The sequence below is a fragment of the Sciurus carolinensis genome, chromosome 3 (assembly GCF_902686445.1).
Source record: "Sciurus carolinensis chromosome 3, mSciCar1.2, whole genome shotgun sequence".
NCBI classification, from domain to species: Eukaryota; Metazoa; Chordata; class Mammalia; order Rodentia; family Sciuridae; genus Sciurus; species Sciurus carolinensis.
This window is the reverse complement of record NC_062215.1, coordinates 77,394,124-77,414,867: the sequence shown is the minus strand read 5'-3', so window position 1 is coordinate 77,414,867 and position 20,744 is coordinate 77,394,124. Positions and strand designations below refer to the sequence as shown.

Below are 20,744 nucleotides of genomic sequence, written 5' to 3'. Positions count from 1 at the left end.
TAATAGTGAAAAATAAAGAGTCCTATTTGTTAAAAAAAAAAAAAAAAAAAAAAAAAAAGACTAGTGAATGGATAATCAAAATGTGATATACCCAGGCCTGGTGACATAAATCACTAATCCCAGAGACTTGAAAGGCTGAGGCAGGAAGATCAAAAATTGGAGGCCAGTCTCAGCAGCTTAACAAGACCTTAAGCAACTTAGTGAGACCCTGTTTCAAAATAAAACATAGAAAAGGGGTTAGGGATGGAGCTGATTGGTAGCAGTGGAATATTACTAAACCTAAATAAGGAAGGAAATTGTGATATATGCTGCATCATGGATGAACCTTGAGGACATCGTGCCATTCACAAAAGGCACAAGGTAACTAGAGAAGCCAAATTCAGAGAGACAGAAGGTAGAATGGTGGTTGCCAGGTCCAGGGGAGGAGAAATGGGGGACGGGTGCTTACTGGAGACAGGGTACTGAGCTCTATGAATGGATGGTGGTAACAGTGTGAATGTCCCGAATGCCACTTCACTGCACCCTTAAAATGGACTAAAATGGTAAATACTAGATATGGTTGGCTGCAATTAAAGAAACAGACCAGTAAAAGATGTGCAGGAATGGTACTGCATTGTTCAGTGTGAGGGACGAGGGGGACACTGATGCTGTCACTGGGACAGGAAGTAGAGGAGGATGTGCCGGCCTGCAGGGAAAGATGAAGCAGGCTCTGGGAGGTCACCATGCTACTCTCAATCCAGGTCCCCTTGACGGTGCTTCCTGTTTGCCACGCGTGGAGGGCGCTGCTTCCCCCTGCATCACTCAGCTTCCCAAGGCAAGCGTCCTTGTTTTCACTTCCCAGGTGAACTAACTGCATGGGCCCAGGAGGCCACCCTAGGTCTGTCCATCCCACTGTGCCCAGCAGGGTTCAGGGCATCCATGGTCAATCTTATGATATGGCCAGCAGGCAGGTGGACTTTCTGGTGATTTGGAAACAGATGAGAATCAGAACAACTGCAGTTTCTTGCATTGAGATTCTGGTAAAGCCATGGGCACGGCTGGGCCAGGAAGGGTGAAAGAGGAGGAGGACAAGGACTGAGGGTGAGGCCTGGAAGATGTGCGTCTATGACAATCTCTTGCCATGGGGGCTACTGATCACAGCAGTTCCTCCAGGAGATACTTCCATCCCAAGGCCCCCAAATTAGGACCCTGGCCTTCCTTCCCACCTGCCCAGCAGCTGGCTGGGGCCTCCACCAAGCAGGAGAGGAGCCTGCTCAAAGTGACCTCATTCTAGAGCAGGCCACTCCGTGGATCCCTGTCAACACTCTGGACTGCACTTGGCAGTGAGGAGCCAGTCCAGAGGAACACAATGGACTCCCCTGGAGACAGCAGTAGCGTCACAGCATCTGCAAAACAGCCAGCCATTCACTGGACAGTCAAATGAGGGCAGATACTGGAGTAGGCAAGGCCACCTCATGGATTTGGTTTGGCGAGTTGGAGGCTGCAAATGTCACTGTATAATTCCCAAGTCGAGCAAAAGTCTGTGCAGGTTTTGAGGAGGAGGTCACTTCCCAGCTCTACGTAACAGAAGCATCCAGAAGGAAATTACTGGAGGTTTCTGCCAATTGATCTGGAGACTGGGAAGAGGTCCCACAGTTATTAATAACCTCTGTGTTCTGGGAACTGATTTCATACTCCAGACAAAGGGAGTAAAACGTTGCTGTTGAAGGAGAAGTACTTTCGGCCAAAGCTCTACTTTCAGTTATCCTAATAAGTGAGAATGAGCGTTGCTTCCCTAGAACACTGAGAGTCAGTTGGCCCCCTAACAAATCTGCTGAGCTGGGGTCTGGGTGGTTGATTGGCGTGCTTATGATAACCGCTCCACCTTTGTGGTGTACTTCCTTGGCGCAATCCTCATTCCAGTCTGCGCTGAGCATAGGGGTGAAGACGGTTGCTTGTGTGGCTTCTGGAAAACAGAGCTGAGGACGAAGCCCACTCCAGGCCTCAGAACTCAGTCCCACATCCTGGAGATATTCACTCTGTTAATGTATCCTTGAAAGTTAGTGTGATGACCTTCACCTTGTCATGGTGATTGTGTGATGGGTTGTGGTGATGTTGGCTGTGTGGCTGCCCACTCAGTAAGAGGCTACAAATACATGGATTAGAGACCTGAGAGTGTTAGAGAGACACGGTTTCCTGTGGGGACAGTGTCAGAAATGATGGTGAACTCCTTTCGGTCACTTCCTAAATTATGAGCAGTTTGAGGGTAGGGTAAGTGTCTCCCCAGAGCTGGACCCCCGGACTCTACCCAGAGCCCATCGAGAGCAGCTGCTCTGTAAATTAATACTGAATTAATGGAGTGCTGGTGTAACATGTAAGATTTCAAAGGGTAATCACTACTAACTCATAACTCACCACCACTTCTAACTCATTTCTGAGAGGACCTATTTCAGAGTCCCTGCCAAGGACACAAGAAGGGTCTCTGCCTCATTCCTTTCCTGCTCCCATTATTGGCATCTTCAGTCTCCAAACCAGGAGCAAGTCCCGGCCAGGCTCTTCCAGCCATTCACAGTCCGACCCCGGTCAAGTCCGCATTTCCTCTGTGGACTTTGCACGGTCAAAGGTAAGTGTTTTCTGTACGGTCTCTCTTCCTGCAGCCTCATGTCTACGGATGTGAAAGTTGACTAGAGGTTTTCTAATGCTATCAAATCCTCCTGCCACCTCGATTACTATAACTGGTCTTTTACCTCTTTCCACCTGCTTTCCTTTCTGCAGGAAGAGTAATTTTATTAAAACACAATCTGAGTGGCTAACATTAAAAACTAGTGTAAAAAGTGTTGGTAGGGATGGGGAGCAACTGGAAATCTCAGACCTTTTTCATGAGAATGCGGAAAGAGTCCAGCCACTTTGGAAAACAGTTACCTTTTTCATAAAGGTAAATACCTCCATCCCAGAAATTTACTTCTGAGCATTACGCAAACTTTGAAACAAATGCAGGTGTGGGTTTTTCCTCCTGAGGGTATTTTTTCCCATGTTTTGATGGATGACCTTGGAGCTGCCTCCCCCTGCTGTGGTCTCCAACAAGACTATGCGCGCAGAGTTCTAAGCTCTGGTCCTTCTCTCTCTGATTCTCTGTCTAAATAAGGGACAGGCCAGGTGTGGTGGTGCACACCTGTGATCCCAGTGACTCAGGATACTCAGACAGGAGGTTTGCAAGTTTGAGATCAGCCTCCACAACTTAGCGAGAATCTGTCTCAAAAAAATAAATAAATAGGGCTGGGATTGTGGCTCAGTGGTAGAGTGCTTGCCTAGCATGTGTGAGGCACTGGGTTTGATCCTCAGCACCACATATAAATAAATAAATAAAATAAAGGTCCATTGACAACTTGAAAGAAAGAAAGAAAAGGACAAACTGGGATATGACTCAGAGATAGACCACCCCTGATTTCAATCCCCAAAGCCCCCCACCCCCCCACCCAAATACTAAATAAATAAATAAATAATGGGTAGAAATTAAGACTACAAAATGAGATATCTCTAAATACCCACTAGGATAGCTAAAATTTAAACTTCTTCAATAGCAAATATTGGCAAGGATGTTGAGCAACTGGGACTCTAACACATTATTGTCCAATAGTTAGGCAGCTTCCTATAAAGTTTGAATATACTTACATATTAGCCAGATATCCCACTCCTCGGTATTTACCAAAGAGATGTGAAAACATGTTCACTTAAAACTTCATACATGACCTGGGTGCTGTGGTGCTGCCTATAATCCCAGTGACTAGGGAAGCTGAGGCAGGAGGATTTTAAGTTTGAGGCCAGCCTCAGCAATTTAGCGAAATCCTTAGCGATTTAGTAAGACCCTATCTCAAATAAAAAATAAAAAGCTGGGATATAGCTCAGTGTAAAGCATTCCTGGGTTCAGTCCCCAGCTCCAAATAAATAAATAAATAAATAAATAAATAAATAAATAAAACATCACACATGAGCTAGACATGGTGACGCGTACCTGTAATACCAGCAACTTGGGAAGCTGAAGACAGGAGGATTGCAAGTTCCAGGTCAACCTCAACAATTTAGGGAAATTCTGTCTCAAAATAAAATGAAATTAAGATGCTGGGGATGTAGCTCAATGGTAGAGTACCCCTGGGTTCAACCCTTAGTACCCATAAATAAATATTTTTTAAAAACTGTGCCATGAAAGTTTAGTGCTTGGTTAGTGATTGTGAAAAACAGGAAGCAATTCTGATGCATATGGGCTATTGAATGGGCAGACTATACTCCATTCCCACAGTGGGGAATTGCCTAGAAATAAAAAGGACAAACTACCAATACATGGACAATCTCGAAAGCAATGTGTTCCATGAAAGAAGCAGACAAAATTGAATCCATGCTGCATGAGTCCATTCATATGAAATGAAAGACACATGACAGCGTCAAAAATGAGGTCAGTGGTTGTCAGAATCCAAGAAAGAGAGGAGGAGAATGGCTGCAAAGAATCCTGAGGGAATTTGAGGAGTGATGGAAATATTCTATATCTTCATTGTGGTGCTGGTTGCACAAGTGTGTGAATTTGGGAAAACTTATCCAACACTCCACTTAAAAATTTTTATATGCAATAAGGCCTTGTTGAATGTAAATTTTATTTACATAAAGCCAATATTGAAAAATGAGGGACAGAGTAATTACATCGAAAACACTAGGGTAACAATTTAGAATTATTTTCTCTACTTTTTTTCCCCCCAGTACTGGGGATTGAACCCAGGGGACTGTACCACTGAGCTACATCCCCAGTTCTTTTCATTTTTTATTTTTTATTTTGAGACAGCGTCTCCCTAAATTTCCCAGGCTGGCCTCAAACTTGCTATCTTCCTGCCTCTGCCTCCTGTGTAGCTGTTATTACAGGCATGTGCCACTGTGCCCAGCTTTTTACCCTGCTTAAATTAAAAACCTTTCCATTCCTTCATTTAAGTGGGAGCAGGTGGCAGAAAGTGGACAGCACATAGGTTTTTGGTCCAACAGGCTCAGGGAGAGCTCTCTTGCCTATGTACCAGCACTGCAACCTTGAGCCCCTTGCTTAGCCTGTCTGTGTCTCAGTTTGCTTGTCTATATTATACTTGGGCATTTAAAAAAAAAATCCATGCAATTGTTTGGCGGGGTGCCGGGGATGGAACCCAGGGCCTCTGGAATGTTAAGTGCAGGCTGAGCACATGCTCTATCACTGAGCTGCACCCCAAGACCCATATATGTATGTTTTATGGGTTCTACATATACAGTAAGTTTATTTAAAGTGTCTCTTGGTACCTGGTATATATCCTTCCAGGAGCAAGTTCCATACATAAAGTGAGACTAAAATCTGTTTTGTTTTTGAGGAACATGTTGGGGGCTTCAATGCATTTGAAAGCAGAATGAACTTTTTAATCCCTGAAAACATGGCTTTTGGAAGGCAAAATAAAGAATGACTTTGCTGCTGGGCTTGAGTTGCCTACCTAAAGAATCTGGTTGCTGAATAGAGGATGGTTTTAACCTTAGTGAAGACCCTACTTTCTGACACGTGTAGCATCTGGGTGGAGCAATTAATTGCAACCCTACACCCTCTGCACAAGTGACTTTTATGGTCTCCCACCCCCAGGTTGTTTAAAGGAAGGATCAACTTCCCTGCTGGTTAGTGGGAAATTCTTCACTGACACATACCTGCTCTGTGATTTGTTGGCCATTTTTCCATCTAGCAGGCAGCTGTGATTAATGTTTAAACAGAAAAAGAGGCTGAATTATGCAAGACATGTTTACAATGTAAAGAGGGGAGGAACTCCCCCCTGGCCACACTGGGGGTGGCCAGGGTAGGCATGGGCTTCCTTGCATTTTACTACCAAAACAGGTGTCCAACACCTCCCGCTGGGCTTCCGACAGCCCTTGCCCTCAGTTCACTGAGACTTTTTTGGAAGCACTGTTTGAAGCCAGCAACACCTGCTAACAGGAAGACACAAAGAGCAAGGTTTCTATTTCCTGACTTCCTTGGGATGAGAAGAATGTTCTGAGCCCGCTGCAACCTCTATACCCTGACCAGTGGGACCAGGGATGGCTTTGGCAGCTTGCTTCTTTGCTCTTGAGCTCATCTCTGACAGTATAATTTCCAGTGCTATGTGTTATGATCAGACTTATTCTCTTAAACCTACAATTTACTCAAATCTGCCCATTTAAAGAAAAAATCTATTGCTTGCATTCGAACATTTTTGGTTTCCTGTGACAAATCAAATACAAACTGATTTTAAGGGGGAAAAAGGAAATTATTGGCACACAGGGGTGAGAAGTCAAGGGACTGTCAGGCATGGCTAGATCAAGATGCTCAAGGGTGTCAGGAATCTAGCTTCTTCCAACCTTTGGTTCAGATTTCTTTGGGGTTAACTTTATTCTGAGGCTAGAGCACCCTGCGGTGATGAGAGTGTTAGAAATAACAAGGTGCTGCAAGAAATCAAACGTTTGCATGAAAGTGAATGGGTAGGGTAAACCTTTACTTCTGCCTGAAGGGTGTGCTACTAGAACCTGGCTAGCAAGTGCTCTGGGCAGTCAGTCTGCCTGCTTATAACTCAACCTAACACATCATAGCCCTTCACTCTGATTGGAGGAGTTTGGAGTTGTAGTCTGCTGGATTGGCTAATTTTAGAATTAGGGTGGGCAAAAATAAAGGGCTACAATGGATCCAATTAAAGCTGAATACTATATTCTATAAGTGGACCACTGGACTTTTCTATTTCTCACAGAAGGGCCAGGAGCAGCTCCAGGGTGGTATGCTAGGAATTCCAAAGCCCTGTGGAAAGAGTCCCTATTCACAATGTACTACACAAAGTACTAGCAAGAATCCTGGGGTGTGTGAGGTGGGGGTTCTTGTTGCCTCAAATTCCATAATATGCTGTTCCCTGTGGTGTGGGTCTTGTAGCCACTCACAAGACCTCTTGTTGGGGGTCACTCCACTCCAGTCTCATTGGTTGAGAGTGGGGAGAGGTGGCAAACTCAAAGAAAACAGGGGGACTAATGCACAAGGGAAGGATGCCAGGCAACTGAAAACAGCAGCGGTCTGCCTCGGCGCTCTTCCTTAGTGATGTCCTACCGCGGTGTTCTGCATCACAGGTCTTCCCTGAACCCCACGGTGGCATCAGATGATTTCCTCCATTCTTTATTCCTTCCAGTGACCTAGTTGGGTATTTCTCTCACATGCACCATCATTAGTCACCCACATAGGCCCTTTTCATTCACTGGGCACTTCTGGGTACCTAATCTGTGCAGCTGATTGCCAAGATGGAGGAGAGAGTGGGATGGGCACAAGGCTGGACGAGACACAGACAGGCAGGTGAACACCGAGTGCCAGGGATGGCTTTGGCAGCTTGCTTCTTTGCTCTTGAGCTCATCTCTGACCCCTCAGAGTTCCTGTCCCTTTCCTGTGTTTGTTAATCAGAAAAGCTCTCTGGCTGTGACCCCCCGACCTGTGGCAGGGAAGACCAGGGCTGGGGAGGGGTGGGCCATGAGAGGTGCACAGGCTGTGACTAGGTGTGCTGGACCAGACGGGAGGCACCGATTGCTCAGAACTGCATGGTAGCAGGTAGATAGCAGAGCAAGTTAGTGGTCACATCAGAACTTCTTTTTCACTGGAGATTTGTGGTTGTTTCGAATGAAGAATGTTGGAAGTTAGAATAAGAAGAACCTCAGCGAAGGGCCTTCTCTGCCTGATGCAAATCATATGCTCAGAGAGGGGAAGGGGCTGTCCCATGGCAAACCAGCAAGTTTCTACATGGGCAGAAGAGGGTCCCAGCCCCTGGCTCCCTCCCTGTATCTCCTGCCCCCACCTCTGCTGGAGTCTGGGCCATATGAATATGGATTGATTTCATTTCCTGGGAGGGAAAAAAATTAATCATGTGAAAGAAGAAATAAAGGACAATATTTTTGGTTTCCAGAGTGTCATTTCCAAAAAAGGAGAATGACTCACTGAGAAATATTGTCATTGTTCGAATGGGGGAAATAAGAAAATAAAGAGTAGCTAATACTGCAGGCACGGTGGTGCAGGCCTGGAATCCCAGCAACTCGGGAGGCTGAGGTAGGAGGATGGTGAGTTCAAAGCCAGCCTCAGCAACGATGAGACACTACGCAACTCAGTGAGACCCTGTCTCTATATAAAGAAGAATGTGGCTCAGTGGTCAAGTGCCCCTGAGTTCAATCCCTGGTGCCAAAAAAAAAATAAAAAATAAAAAAGAGTAGCTAATACTGGTTGGAAGCTGAGGGTGAGGGAGTACACAAAAGGGGCACCTACAGCAGCCTAGGTATCGATAATTTGCATGTGGCCAGTATCATAATGTATTGATTCAAAGACACTTGTGAATTGTAAGGCACTCCATTATTATTTTTTTTTTATGGTACAGGGTAGAAGATACACAGACAAACCCACACGTCTATAGTCATCTGATCCTTTTTTTTTTTCTTTTTTTCTTTTTTCTTTTTCTTTTCTTTTCTTTTTTTTTATTGTGAACAAATGGGATACATGTTCTTTCTCTGTTTGTACATAGAGTAAAGGCATACCATTTGTGTAATCATACGTTTACATAGGGTGATGTTGGTTGATTCATTCTGTTATTTTTTCCCCTTCCCCCCACCCCTCCCATCCCTCTTTTCCCTCTATAATTTTATGTACCTACTGTATCTACTGAAGAAAGAAACCATTTTGTTGAGTACACTTTGATATGTCATTGGTTAATTTCTATGGTTAAATCCATGGCATGTAGAGACAAGCTCTGTCCTTGTCTGTTTTCTGCTATCACGGAATACTATACACTGGGTAAATTATAAAGAATAAGTTTATTTTGCTCACAGTTCTGGAGGCTGGGATGTCTAAGATCTAGGGGTTGTATCTGGCGAAGACTGCATCATATTGTGAGAATACAAAAAAGAGGAAAAGAGGGATGAGCCCACTTGGGGACCACCCCACTTTATAACTAGCCCACTTGTGGGAGAGCAGCATTAGCTCATTCATGAGAACAGAGCCCTCATGGGCTAGTAACCTCCTAAAACACTCCCCTTCTCAATACCATTACATTAACAACTAAATTTCAACATGAAAAAAAATTTTTTTTCAACATGAGTTTTTGAGTAGACATTAAAATCATAGCAGATTGCTTAGTAATAAACAACCAGATATGGCTCTCTATGAACTTGGATCCTTGTTGCTTCTAAGAGGATCCTCTCACTTTTAACCTGTCCATGAATGACTCAGGTATATAATTATTGATTAGAAGAATGAGATTTTTCAGACCATTTAGCAGCACAAAAATATTTGCAGAACAAAAATATTTGCAGAGAAAACAAACAACCTGCAAACTACTGTACTAGAGTACAGTTTCACATTTTTCTAAAGCAGAGCAAAAGATAAAGAAGAAAATTGATTTGGAACTTCTAGAAGTTTCAGTGCTGAAAACATCATGCTCTAAAAAGACATAGCCTGGCATGGTGGTGTGCACCTGTATTGCAGCTCTTTAGGAGGCTGAGAGAGGAAGATGGCAAGTTCAAGGTCAGCCTGAGCAACTTAGTGAACCCTGTTTCAAAATAAAAAGTAAAAAGGGCTGGGCTCAGTGCTGTAGCGCCCCTGGGTTCCATCCCAGTACCACAATACATAAATAGATAAAATATAGTGAGGGGAAAGGAACATTGTCCCTGGAGCCAGGTCGACCTGAGTTTCAATCCTAACTTTAAACTCAAAGCCCCAAGCAGAATTTATGTCCCTCAGAGTGATAAGGGTGGTGACAACTTCAAGAACAGCTGGAGGGCCCTGTGCTTCCTACCCTTGCTCTGCAATGTGGAGGAAGCCAAGCTATATCTGATTAGAAGGTTTTAGCTTCTTTCGACTCTTCCTTTGTTAATTGTTTAATTTGAAGTTCATATAAACCAGAAAGATGATTATAGACTTTCAGGGTTGGAAACAACCTTAGCTATCTGACTAGTGCAAGGTCACAGCCACAGCACTAAATTCAATGGTCCATTCCCAGACTCCATCTTACTTAATCTGCTCAGCAACCTGGGATCCAGTTGGTCACTCTCTTCTCTGTGTCCTGGTTTTCCATCTCACTATTTTTGCCTCTTTGTGTCTTTTGCTGGTTTCCTGCTCATTGCCCTGACCTCAAAACAGCAGGATGCTCCTGGTCATTCCCACTGCTTATGATCTCATTTTGGTCCAACCGTATCCTGAATTGGTGTCTCCAGCTCAGAACTCTCCTCTGAACTTCAAACTTGATCTCCAGCCACAGACTCCATCTTTACCTGATATCCTACAGGCACTTCCACATTGGCATTTCTAAAACTGAATTCCTGACGGCAACTCTTTCTTCAAACACCATCTTCCTGAAGACTTCCTCATTGCAGCTTCCTTATTCCAGTTGTCCACAACCCTTAGTGTCAAATGTGACTCTTTTTTTCTCTCACACGCCTACCAAAATCATCAGCAAATCTTTCTGGCCACCTTCAAAATATCCACATGTGAACACTTCCTACCTCCTTCCTTGTCTCCCGCTGGTCCAACCCAGCACTAACACACATCTAAATTGCTGCAACAGCATCACTTTCTCCTGTGTGTCCTTATAGTCCCTCCTAATATGGCAGTATTGGGTGTTGTCTATTTTTTTTTCCCTAATCTAAAACACAGTTTAGCTGGATGTGGTGGGTCAAGCCTATAATTCCAGCAGCTCGGGAGGCTGAGGCAGAAAGATTCCAAGTTACAGCTACAGCAACTTAGTGAGACTCTGTTTCAAAATAAAAATTTAAAAGGACTGGGCATCTATCTCAGGGGTAAAGTGCCCCTGGGTTCAATCCTTAGTACCAAAAAAAGAGTTTTAATTGACACATAATAATTGTACATATTAAAATGTACAGCATGATATTTCAATACATGTTGAAATGTAAATCCACCAGTGCCTCCCATCTCACCAAGTCAAGGCCCGTGGTTTATAGTGGCTGCTATGGTCCTTCCCCATCTGACACCTATTTGCTCTCCCTCTTTACAGAAGACCTCATCTCCCATCACAACCCCCAGCTCCACGCCCAACTTTGGCAACCCTGCACCAGCTACATTGGTCTCCTTGCTGTTTCTAGAATAACCCAGTCTGTTGCCACCTCTGGGTCTCTGTACTTGCTGTCCTCTGCCTGGAAAGCTTTTCCCCCAAGGTTTCCATGTGGCTTTTCCCCTCCCCTCCTTCAGGAGTCTCCACGCAAACATTACTTTCAAAGTGAGGTCTTCTGGTCACTCACTTAAAAAGGCAATCCAGGACTGGGTGGGTGGCGTACGCCTGTGATCCCAGTGAATTGTAGGGAGGCTGAGGCAGGAGAATTTCAAGTTCAAAGCCAGCCTCAGCAATTTAGAGAGACCCTGAGCAACTTAGTGCTACCCTAAGTCTCAAAATAAAATATAAAAAGGGCTGAGGATGTGGCTCAGTGAACCTGGGTTAAATTCTGATACCAAAAAAAAAAAAAAAAAAAAAGCAATTCATGGCTGGCTCTGTATCTCAGTGGTAAAACACTTGTGGTAGCATGTGTACTTCCCTTGGTTCTATCTCCAGCACTGTGAAAAAAAGAAAAAGCAACTCCACTTCGACCTCTTAAAGTTCCTATGCCTGTTTCTTGTTTTTTTCTTTTTTCCTCTTTTACTTCTTTATTTGGTAATTGCTTATCTCATAGCACTGAGAATAAGTTCCATGAGGACAGGAATTTTTGTTGGTTTTGTTTACTGCTAAAGCCCAGTGGTTGGCATATAATAGACACTTGCAAATATGTTTTGAATGGATTAATTAATGAAATATGATTGTGAACATTGTTTCCATCACTGGTTATATCCATAACCACCACCAAGGCAGAGCTCTTGCCCTTAGGAAATGTGTATGCTGAGGATGGGATAGTGTATTCTGTCAGTTTCCTGTTGCTATAACAACATACCCACGGCTAAATACTTTATAAAGAAAGGAGGTTTATTTAGCTCACAGTTTTGGAGGCTGAACATCCAAAATTGGGCAGCTCCATCTCTTTGGCCTCTGATGAGAACCCTGTTGGCTGTGTCATAACACAGTGGAGAAATGGAGAGGGAACCAGCTGCATGTATAAGGGTCCACACTTGTGGGTGGCCTCACTTTATAAGAACCCAATTTCTGGAGAATGCATTATTCAAGACCAGAATTAACTCCTTCCAAGGGCAGCACACCAATAACCTCATTAACTTCTGCTATGCTCCACCTCTTCAAGGTTCCACCACCTCCCAACTGCAACACCAGAGATCACCCTTCCAGTTTAAGAACTTTTGGGAGACATGCTCAAACCATGTCAAATCAGAGCAGATAGGGAGATGGAAAACCAGAGGACAATCAAACAAGATAATGAGGGGGAGGCGAAGAGGGTCTCTTCAAGTGACTGGATAGCACTCTGTTCCCCAGGAAGGGAGCAACTAGGAGACACTGTCCTGAACAGGGGGAAGGTAGCTGGTGAGCTGGAGCTGAGTGAGCAGCGGGTGGGGCAAAGACGCCTGGCTCACCTGACGCCATATGGAACTGTGGGAATTTTTGCATAACTTGCATATATTATCTTTCAGGTAGTAAATTAAATTGAAGGGGAAAAAGTCACCTTGCAATAATGACCCAAAAGAGCAATTTATGCCTTTATAGAGCTGATTCTATGTTAACATCAAGTCAGATAATTTGGTTAAGTACAAATTTGCAAAGTAGAAACAGTTATACAGTTTGCATTCACTAAACTATTAGATGCATTCTTAATTATACCAGGCAAGTATCAACAGTGATTTTATTTTAAGTGAATTACAGGGCTGGGGGTGGAGTTCAGTGGTAGTGATAGGGGACAGACAGACATGAGGGGCAGGAACTTGAATGATTCTATAACCTGAGCCCGCTTGTGCTGACCCCATATGCTTTCACGTTTACAAACATTTTACCTGCAACCTTGACTGGCTTAAGTCCACAGGATGTGTCACATTCCTCAGCAAATTACCTGTTATCTGCAGAAGAAATACTGCCCCAAAATACTAATAAGAGGAACACAAGTTACCCTGCAGGGGCCGGGGGAAGGTGCCTTTTTGATTCTTACACAGACCAGATCCCAGAACTCAGGGAGATAAGGATAATTCCCCCAATCATAAAATCTGTCAGAACAGGTTCCAATTAGAACTGGTCGGCACAGGTCAAAGGGACTTTGAGATGTCTTGCACAATGGGGACTTGAAAGTCTGATGTCATACTTCTGTCAGTCAAAAGTTGAAAGGTGGATCTGGGCAGGGGCTCTCTGGATACTTCTTTGGAACCCTCAGTAAAACTGGAGGGTAGGAAGAGTGCACCACCCGTCTTCTCTGAGAGGACCCACTCTCTCCTTTGAGAGGGTCCCCTTTCCCCCTTTCCCATCCCTTCTAACAAACTCACTCCTATTTCTCTGAGTGACATGTCTGAAATCTTTCTGACCTAATTGCGAAAATCAAGGTGAAGGGGGCCCTTCATGCTGCTTCAGTTTCCCAGAAAGCCCCAGCTTTGTAACAGTAGAGTGCTTGCCTAGCATGTGTGAGGCCCTGTTTTTTTTTTTTTTTTTAACTTTTTATTTTTGGGTCAGGGATACTAAAATATTTATTATCTAGCTAAGTGGAAAAACAGAAATGGAAGAGAAATTGACATACTCCTTAGAAGAAAAAAAAATTGCCTATGATTAACCTATATTGCTGCCAAAATATCTCAACAGTTTCCCTTTGGGTACAAAAAATTAGGATGTTCTCCTTGGTTCCTCTTGTAAAAGTCCTGCTCTTGGCCAATCCAGTCCTATACTGCACTTTCCTTTTGAATAACCAAATCACAGAAGATCCTGTGAATGAAGCTGCCCAGGGACAACAGCATTACTTATGGCACATTTGCTACGGAAACTATGTTTGGCAAGTATCAAATGTCTGAATTTCTCTTCATGGGCATCGTGGGGTTGACAGCATTTATTTATAACCAGAGAGATTCTAAATTTGGCCACTATCAGCACAGCAGTGTAGTGTCTATGCCACTGCTGCAAATTCATTTCCTTCTGTTAGCACAAATAGAAGCAGAACAGGTCACCAAGGCACTCGGTAAACAAATTAATTATAAAGCAGATTGGTTACTGGAGCAGGAGAAATTTGTAGGTAGGTATGTGAAATAGTCTTTAATTGGATCAATGGGACATTAACTCTGGACCTAAGGTAAGTCCTAACTCCCCAAACAGGGTTTTAAGGTTTGTTTTTGAGAAGAACAAGGCCACAAATACATCATTCAGCTATAACTTGAAAAATGACTTCAAAATGTTGATATTTACTAAGTAAGGTAGGGAAATGCCACACATTCTTAGTCCAATGCTTGCTTTGTGCTTCTAATTTAGACTTTATAAATCAGAAAAAAAAAAAACAAAAAAAAAAAAAACAAATTGAGCACAGTTAGTGGAAAATAGGAAATACTCTGTAAGGCTAAAAATTGTGTTTAGGGATTATGGCAGTAGAGTTCTCTTGTATGGCAATGATATTTTCTTTTTAAGAAGAGCTAGGCACCATGGGAGAAAGGACTCCTGGGAGCCTGCTTGCCTTTGGCCTCTGCAACACCAACTCTTCCCTGGATTTCCTCGGCTTGTCCCCCTGCTGCTCAGTCCTACCAGGACACCAATCCCCACATGTGAGCCAGTTCTAAATGAACTCACAAGTAAGACCAGCAGATATTTTGGAATGAGAAATAAAATGGGGGGAGGCAGGTGGATGGACAAAATCCTAGGCCTCATGGACCCTAATCTATGCTGCCCGCCCCCCTAAACAGAATGGAAGCTTGGTGGGGTAGGAGAATACTGTGTCCCTTAGAGGGGATTATATAGGATACTCGGTCATGAGGACAGTGACGTACTCAATTCTTTGCCTTATTCTCTATTTATTCCTAATTCGACTACTTTGGACATTAATGTCCCACTTTGGGGAATTATCAATCCAAGCTTCTAAGCTACAAAGGGAATTCCAGGTTTCTTTCGAACTTTAGATGTTCTCTGAGTTCCCATGACAATTCCAATGTCAGCTATCCGTGGGCCACCAAAGGGGGCTGTGGAATGTGTTGAGAGCCTCAAGAGGTTTAGCCGTTGGCTGAGATTTGTATCTGAAAATGGCTCAGTGACTGTGAGAGGCGGAGAGGCTTCAATAGGAAGAATATGTTCTACTCTACTCATCCGGGACTATAGCCTGAACCAGGGACAGAAATAGGTGAGTTGGCAGCTTGCCAGGTCTCTCAGGTAAACACACAGTCAGCTTCATTTCCCTGTAACAGCAGGAAGGAGTTTTTGCTGTGTTGGGATAGAACTTAGGGCCTTGAGGATTACTAGGCCTCTGCCTTTGAGCTCCACCTCATAGGGTTTACATTTCTTTAGGAATGTGACCTCCAGGGTTGTGCCTATACATACTTAGTATTTTGTGGTGAGTTTTTCCATCCATTCCTGTCACCTATATCCCCTCCCGCCTTTTGTTTCTGGTCCTCGGAATTGAACCTAGAGCCACTCTACCACTGAGTTACTGAAACCAAAGTTTGAGATGAAACTCCATTCTCCACTTCTGCTGGTGGGTGGGTCTGGTAAGCAGCAGGACTCCGCAGCTGAGAAAGCCTGTTTTAGTGTAAGCAGTTAATCACAGCAGAGGATGCCTGCTGGCGTCAGCTCCAGGGATGCAGCTCCAGGGATCACAGCCTGCAAAGCTGGATTCTTCTCGGCTACTGTCAAGTAGCATGTTGTAACTCTTAATGGCAGACTCCAGAAGCTCACCGCCAATTTCTTTCTGGATTCGCGTGTTGCAAATTTGAAAACATCCTGACAACAATCGAAAGCAAGAGTGAAAGAAGCAGGATTTATTTAAGTGTGAAGAAAAGAGAACTCCTGAAAGGTGAGAGAGGACCTGATAGGTTGCCACTTAAATGTACTAATCTAGAGGTTTACATAGCTACGGGGTAGGAGTATTGATCAAAATCATGCTAAACAGATATTGGAAAAGAGTTGAGGCTCTTGGTCAAAGTTCATGCTGAGCAGGTATTGGAAAAGTGTTAAGGATGTTGGTTAGCCTTTGAGTCTACAGTCTTTACTCAGGTCTGTCCTGCCTCCTACTCCCATTACCCCTGGACAAAGGAGTGGCTGGAAATTTTGGAATGTTTTTACAAGTTGACTTCGTGGATTGGCCTTTATATTTTAAAAGCCTTAATTGGAACCCATTAACTATCCTATCTTATCCACTATATACTCGATCCTTTTTATTTTTTGAGACAGGAACTCGATAAGTTGCTGAGGCTTGCCTGGAACTTGTGATCCTCCTGACTTAGCCTCCAAGCTGCTGGGATTACAGGTGTGTGATACTATGCCCAGTTCTATATTCCTCTTGATGAACTTTTTTAATTAAAAAAATTTTTTTTTGTGGTGCTAGGTATTTAACTCAGGGCTTCATGCTTGGCAAGGCCTCTGCCACCAAGCCACACTCCACCTTAAATATTATTTTAAATAAATCATGTTTTAATGAAAAACAAATGAAACAGAGCTGGGCCTAGGAGTGCATCTCAGTAGTGAACATGTACCTAGCATGCTTAAGGCCCTGGGTGTAAGGAAATCCCACGAAACCACACCAGACTCGGGAAATCACATAAGGGAATTTATTAAGCAAACAGAGTGTCTCCCTGCAGGGTAAGAGAGAAAATGAGAGGAAAAGAGAAAGGAAAGAGAAAGGAAAGAGAAAGGGCACGCGCTGGAGAAAGTGGAAAGCAAGGAGGAGGAAAAGCAAGTATGTAGGAGAGAGAAGCAAGAGAGGAAATATGGCGGTTGAATTCCTTGGGGCTAACAGGGGACCAATAACGGAGAAGGATACTTGCAAGCTGACTGATGAACCAATAGCTAGCTAGGATGTTCACAGATTGACAAGTGGTTGGGAGGCGGGGAAAATGACTGCACCAGAAAGGGCAGGGGAGCAGCTTTATACATTACACTGGGTTCCATCCCCAGTACCACAAAATATAAATAAGATAAACAGTAGAGCCATCATTCTAATATATACTGCAGGACACTAAATTATGAAATCATATGCTCATAAATATTGTACAGTTAATCTAAGCTATATTTATTCATGTCTGCACACAAGTTTTAAGCTAAAATTTTTCATGGTTCCAGTGATCAGCATTCTGTATTGCTGGTAATCCAAACTCCTTCGGTATATATTTTCAACAAGTATCAAAAAGATGTCGGGCTGGGGAGATAGCTCAGTCGATAGAGTGCTTGCCTCACAAACACAAAGCCCTGGAGTTCCATCCCCAGCACCGCAAAAAAAAAAAAAAAGATGTTTTTACAGTTCCCAGTTGTTTAAGAGCCATTTGATTGTGGTCATTTCTGCCTCTAGTCATCTAGAAATTGGTGTGATCTTTGTATGTGTGCATACAATGATGTTTTGGAGAGCACTGTTAAAAAAATGTTAATATTTGAGTATAAATCCTTTTAATAGTTTTGCATTTTTACCCATCTCTGTAAGTGCAGTGAATTGACTGAATTTTTGTGCTTGGGATCTGTTGCCACCTAGTGTTATATGGTGCTTGGTTATTTCAAAACTGAGAGCCTAAGAATGGAAATCTTTTTGTCTTCCACCCATGGTTGCCCCAAGTATGATCCTGACAATTCAGAAAACTGCAGGTTCATCTGTGCAAGGCTTTTGACTCTTTCCTTTCCATTGCCAAAACCAATCTAGCACTCATGATTATCCTGTGGAAAATAAACTCTGAGGGTTTGAATCAGTTTAACAGGCTCAACTTTCATTATGTTCGGGCAAGTTACCCAAGCTCTCAGGCTTTGATCTCCTCATTTTTAATTTATTCTGTGGTACTGGAATTTGAACCCAGAGCCTCACATATGCTAGGCATGTACTCTACTACTGAGTTATAGCACCAGTTCTCACCAAGCAAGTTTTTAAATCGATTAAGTTCAATTTATCCATTTTTTTTCTCCTATGGATCATGCTTTTGGTATAGCATCTACGAACTCCTTACCTAACCATAGGTCATGAAGATTTTTTTCTCTTGTATTTTAAGGTTTCTAATTATGTTTTACATTTAGGTTAATGTAAATGTTCACATCTTGAGTTAATTTTTGTAGGTGTGAATGTGTTTCCTGTTATCGATATTACTTGCAAATGTTTACCTGTTGATGTTGATTTGCAATAAGATCTTATGTTTTTGATCTTTGAAAATGTCTTTTCACAGCCTGGAATGTGGCAGACGCCTATAATCCCAGTGATTCAGAAGGCTGAGGCAGAAGGATTGTTCAAGGCCAGCCTCAGCAATTTTGCAAGGCTGGAAGCAACTTAGCGAGACCCTGTCTCAAAATAAAAAATAAAAGGGCTGGGTATGTAGTTTAGTGGTTAAGTGCCCCTTGGTTAAATCTCAGTACAAAAAAGATGAAAGGAAGAGAGGGGGGAGGGAGGAAGGAACAAAGGAAGGAAAGTAAGGAAAGGAAGGAAGGAAGGAAAGAAAAAAGAATCATAAAACTGATGACCAAGTTCACAAGAACAAATTAACTATGTTGGATAGGTTCCTTTCTTCCTTCCTTTCTTCCTAAGGGTTCTCTACCACTGAGTTACATCCCCAGCCCTATTTATTTCTGAGACAGGTTCTTACTAAGTTGCTTAGACTGACCTTGAACTTGTGATCCTCCTGCCTCAGCCTACCAAGTAGCAGGGATTACAGGCATGTGGCACTGCACCCAGCCAGATTCATGTATTTTCTGCAAACTGCCTGTTGATGAATAATTCAAAGAACAATAGACTTCAAATGCCTTATAGTTTCACAAACTATTAATTTGTCTAAATAAACCTTTTTCTGTTTAACATTTTTATCATTAGTTGTGGTGCATCTTGTCAGAAGTCACTTCAGGTTGTACTGACTTTCTTCACCCCAAAGATATTTTTTCCTTACAATTTCTCCACACAAACTACTGAGGGGCTAATTATTCAATCACTTCTAGGGCAATGGACTGTTCATTTCCTGGGACTGAGAAGGTTCTCAGAATGCCGGATTCCTATTGTTAAAACCAGAAAGTATCTAGGGAAACTGGGATGACCTGGTCACTCTATCACTTCAGGTTTGACATTGACTTGAATAGTCAACAGAGCAGAATTGATAACACCATGAGAAACCAAGGAAAAACCTTCCAAATCATTTCCCTTAGCAGAAAATGAAATCCAAGCAAGCATAGACCAGACATTCAGCTGTGGAGAATGTCTGGAGATTTTGTCCAGCAAGGAACCCCCTAAAGAAAGGCAGAATGTTGGGCTGGGGTTGTGGCTCAGTGGTAAAGCACTTGCTTCGCATGTGTGAGGCACTGGGTTCAATCCTCAGCACCACATAAAAATAAAAATAAATAAATTAAATAAATGTATTGTGCCCATCTACAACTAAAAAAAAAAAAAAAAAAAAAAAAAGCAGAATGCCAAACTTGGAGCTGGTCAGTTAAATATGATGTCCAGCACATGCAGACTGCTCTCAGAAACTCCCAGCATCTGTGCTAGCTAGGCAGCAGCTGGAGTGACAGCTAGAGAGCTTCTGTCTTGTGCCTTCATCACTAATGACTGACACTACCGTACCAATGGACAATGGCTGCAGTTTAACTCCTTCCTCCGCAACATTCACCAGGCATGGAGAACCTCATTAGATGAGGGCACAGTATTCTGGAGGCCCTGAGGGTTCAGACACTGACCTTGAAGGGGACTCAGAAAAAGATCCTAGCCATTGCCAACATGCTGGGCTTATCTAACAAGGCGATGGGGCTCGTTGAGAAGAAGGCTTTCCAGATAGGCAGGATGCTGCGCACCTGGGTAGTCATGTGCCTTTTGGTGCACTACCTAACATGAGCCAGCCACATCCAGCCACCGGGCAGCGTTTTCACCATGCAAGAATGTGCAAATATATGTGTGCGCGTGGGCATGCACGAGAGAGAAGGGCCTGCAACAGGAAAGACCACTAGAGGAGCGTCTGTCCTGTACCTTCACCTGGAGGACCACTTTTGAAATGTATGCCTGCCTTAACTGTGAAGACCACTTGGGAGTAACTGTGATCAAACTTGCTCTGTTTTCCATGACATCTTGGAGGGGTAGCTAGTGCCACCAAGATGCACGGTGCTTAGGAAATGAAAGAAATTCTGGTTCTCTCACCCTCACTTTTACTGGGGGAGGGAAGGGATGATTTTGGTGTCTTTGTCCACATGATTGGTACACACCCAGGAAGGCTCTGCAGTGTGTCATGCATGTACCACTGTTCACACCGTTCACACCTTATCATTAATGGTCTTTGTTTCCTAATGGATAGGCTGGAAAAAAGCAGAAAGGAAAGAGAACTTCTCTTCCTGCACCTGTTTAGTAGATCAATTTACATGCTCTTGCCCCTAGCCACCACCCCCATCCTGACACTGAAACAAATAACATGTAGATGACTAACTGCTAACAGTTCTCATCCTTCCCTGGAAGCAGCTACCTAGGGGAAACAGTTATTGCTGATAATGGGACAGAGGTTCTTAAACACTGCTGCGTGGCCTGAGGCTGGGCTGGCTGTCTCAGAAGCAGCTGGAGAATCTTTTAAAAACTAGATTCTGCTGGGTGTGGTGGCGCATACCTATAATCTCAGTAACTCAGGAGGTTGAGTCAGGAAGATTATAAATTCAAGACCAGCTTCAGCAAATTAGTGAGGC

At 43.4% G+C, this 20,744-nt stretch overlaps 1 pseudogene; it reads left to right on the top strand.

The window, feature by feature from the left end:
- The first annotated feature begins 319 nt into the window (after nt 1-319).
- Nucleotides 320-19,911, top strand: LOC124979442 (Golgi SNAP receptor complex member 2-like; annotated as a pseudogene).
- The last annotated feature ends 833 nt before the right edge of the window (nt 19,912-20,744 follow it).